The sequence below is a fragment of the Heterocephalus glaber genome, unplaced genomic scaffold, assembly GCF_053883595.1.
Source record: "Heterocephalus glaber isolate CG9 unplaced genomic scaffold, H.glaber_assembly_v1.0 deba00001523, whole genome shotgun sequence".
NCBI classification, from domain to species: Eukaryota; Metazoa; Chordata; class Mammalia; order Rodentia; family Bathyergidae; genus Heterocephalus; species Heterocephalus glaber.
This window is the reverse complement of record NW_028258327.1, coordinates 19,570,468-19,574,540: the sequence shown is the minus strand read 5'-3', so window position 1 is coordinate 19,574,540 and position 4,073 is coordinate 19,570,468.

Here is a 4,073-nt window from a genome sequence, read left to right as displayed (position 1 = left end):
AAAGAATATTGACAAAATTTTAGCAAGGCTGAGAAAGAAAAAAAAAGATACAAACCATGAATATGAGGAATGAGACTGTATGTCATGACAGATGTTCCAGATATCAAAAGATAATAAAGGAACACTACAAAAACTATACTCATAAAATTAACAACTTAGACAAAATTAACAAATTCCTCAAAAAGCACAAATGAACACAAGCTACCCAACATGGAACAGATGTTTTCCCATGCTAATATTAGTCAAAAGAAGGCTGGACTTCTTTTTTTCAGAGAAAAAAGACTATTATCACAGATAAAGGTTATTTTAGAAGATAAAGAGGTCTTTTATCATGAGAACATAAACATCTTAAATACATGTGTTTCTAATAATAGAGCTTCAAAATACATGGAATACAATTGATAGAGCTGCAAGGAGCAAGAGATAAATCCACAATTATAGCCAGATTTCAATATTCCTTTTTCAATAATTGATAGAACAAGCAGACATAAAATCAGCAAGGGGATAGTTGCCTTGACAAACATTATCAACCTAGCTGGCATTTGAAGAAGTCTCCACTCCAAAGTGACAAAGGCTACAGTCTTTTCAAGGATATTATAGTTAAGATCTACAATGTCCCCCTAAAGTCTTATGTGTTTGGAAGGTGACTGGATCATAGGGGTAGTACACTGATGAGTTCATAGCTGAATGTACTGTTAGAAAGTGTGGCCTGGTCAGGTGGGCCACTGGGGCATGAACTAAAAGGGTTTATTTATTCTTGTCCCTGGCTCCTCTTCTCCTTCTCCTCCTGCCCCACTCTTTTCTTCTTCTTCTCCTTCTCCCCTTCTCCTTCTCCCTACCCTCTTTCTTCTTCTTCTTCTTCTTCCCCTTCTTCCTCTCCTTCTTCTTCTTCTTCTTCTTCCTCCTCCTCCTCCACTTCTTCCTCCTTCTCCTCCTCCTCCTCCTCTTCTTCTTCTTCCTCTTCTTCTTCCCCTCTTTCCTCCTCCCCCCTCCTCCTCCCCCTCCCCCCCTTCTTCTTCTTCCTCCCCCCCCCCTTTCTGACTTGGAAGGGATGAGCAGCTGTGGTCTTCCAGACTCTCCTACTGTACCATTTCTACCTTGGTAAAGTTTCTTGCTAAACTTTGAATGAAATTCACTGGAAACTGAAAGGAAAATAAACCTCTCTTTCTTTAAGTTGTGGGTGTTGGATATTTTGTCCCAGTGACCGTAAAGTGACTATGAAAAGGCACATAGAAGAGTTACCAACTCAATCTACGAGGCCAATATTCAGTGATTTCAGTGATATCAAAACTAGACAAAGATACTGAAAAAAAGAAAACTATAAACCACTATTCTTCATGAATATAGATGTAAAAATTCTAAATAAAATAGTCAGTGAATGCATCAATATGTAAAAGGGCAATGCATCACAATGAAGTGAATTTCTCCCAGGAATACAGGGTTGGGTCAGCATTAGATCAGTCAATATAATTTATCATATTAAAAAGGGGAACAGAGTCAGAGCTGCAAATTGAGGACTAAGGTTGGATTCCTGCTCCTTGGTATCCATAGATCAGAATAGGGTCGACCCCTCTGTACACCCTAGCTAAAATTTTGCATTTCACTTATTTTTGGCATAGCCTAGAGAGTGTATATGATTCTTAAGAACAGATATGCTTTTCTTTATACAAGAACATGATTTGTTATACATATCATACCATACTTCACAAGTGATGTTTATTGTTGCTATTGGAGATTTAATTTTAATATTTTTAATTTCAGAGTTATATCATCTAGTTCCTCTTTGAGACTTATTTGGATTGCCTTTGGAGTTGTTCATTAGGCAATTAATACAGGGTTTATGGCACTTCTTCTGCTCAAAACAGGTACCTTCAGGAAGATAGATCCTAAAGTTGACTTTGAAACACTCCGTAATTTGTCTATGACAATATTATAGATCTTTTTTTTTAAAGTTCATGTTCAAAACCGTTATGTTTTACTTATTTTTCTCAGCATTCAAAAACATGACTTATTTGCTCATGAATCAAAGACCTTTATTTCTCAAAGCTGTCTTTAAATTTCTCATTTTAATGTCTCTCATAATCTTGTCAGGTGCTATGGTATTTTATGATATTTTAGTTCACACGTAATATTTCCAGAGACTCCTTACCAATGGCAACTCAAATTTTAATATTGACCTATTTTAGCAGTTCTTACCTTTTCAATGCTAGAAGCCTCTGTGAGAGAAGAAAATTCAAATAAAAATTGTGACTTTTGCTTTAGGTTAGTTATTTTTGTTACAAATAAGTAGCGCTGAAGAACCTCAGCATTCCCTACTTACCTGTTAGTCAGATGAAACTGGATAGATGAATGCTCCGGAGTTTATACGTCAAATTTACCTTGTAGTGTGTGACTCTTCATCCTATGTGTCACAGGAATTTAAACACTGAATGTCAAAGTACACATGACACTATATGCATCTTTTCAAACACAGAAGTAACCAAAAACTACCATATTGTAACTACCAGATAAAAATCAAACTTGGAATAATGAAAACAAAATGTCAACCCTAATTTGTTTTCAGTGCTTGAACTGAAGACTTCAAATCATTCCACTAAGTACATTTCCATTAATAATTTTAAATTATAAGAATCACTAAGTATTGAATGAGCATTCAGATCTGGTTGTGCGCTCCAGCTCTGCAGATAGTTTGCTGGATGATCTTGGGCTTGTCATTTAATCTTTCCATTTCCTAATATTCTCAAGAATGAGGGTTTTGGAATATTTGGATGATTTCAAAGCTTCTAAGTCTATAATTCTATTCCTAAAGAAGAAATGTGAATTAATTAGACCATTGAAATTAACATCATCCACAAAAGGATCTTAATTCAATTTTGTTTCTTGCTATGACATAATTGGATATATTGAGAAAGAGTAAGGCAGAGAGGGTTATACTTAGGCCCTAATATCTTCTACTGATTCAAATGAAAATGCCAAGGTACTGTATGAAGGTGTTCTTGCTTCTAGTCCACTTGAATCTTAGTAAAAGATATTAACTCTTTTTTGGTGAAAGAACAGATTCTTAGTTTAAATCAATGTGTAGGTTAATGGAGTATTTGTCAAAGTGACCTCACAGGGTTTTATTCTTGACCTACTGTACTTTTTCTCATTTTTGAGAGTTACCTGAAGGAAAGCTACTTTTCAAATCAACCTTGGGAAAGATGTTTAGCATGTTAAGAGAACAGAATAAAGATTCAAATGTATTCTAGATGAGGGAAGCAAACACACAAGGTCAAAAGCAAGAAGAGAAATTGCAGGAATGAAAGTTAAGTCCTATGTCCCGTATTTGGTACCCAAAACAAAATATCAGCTACCCAGAAACAGCCTGAGGACAAACTAGTTTGACAGCTCCTCCTATTATTATTATTATTGTTTGGTACCAGGATTGAACTTGGGACCTTGAACTTGCTAGGCAGGCAGCCGCGGAACCACTGAGCTAAATCCCCAGCCCAGCTCTTCACTCTTTCTCTCCCTATCCAGCTCAAGAAGTCCTCCACAGAGTTAATGGTGCTACACAAAATCTTAAAATATGAATACACACTTGAGCTGCACTCACAGTGGTGCTCAGATCACAGAACCAAAGTTCTCTCGGATATCCTCTACAGACAATCCTCATCTGCAGTTATAAGAGCCAGTTTGGGGTACCACACTTAATAAATAAGGTTGTGAGGAAGCTTTCTCCATACAGACCAAATCGGTTATTTTGGATAGAGAATTGTGAAACCAAGCCATGCAAGTAGCGCTTGAGGGTCTAGGAAGTCTAATTTGCAAACAGAGAAAGGTAGAAAGCATGGAAGAGGAATGCCATATGATTAACCCCAGGCAACACGTGCACTAGCAGCCAAGCCCAAGAGGAGAGCACCTGCGACACACGCAGCAGCCACCGTGCCCAAGGGAGGAAGCTAACAGTTTGGGGGGGCGCCCCCTGGCGTGATGCAGGCCCCTGGCCGCACGCCCCGCACGTCAAGGCGTAGAGTCCGGGACGGCCTTGCACGGAAGGCGGTGACGAGTCTTGACGCGTCAGTTCGAAGTTT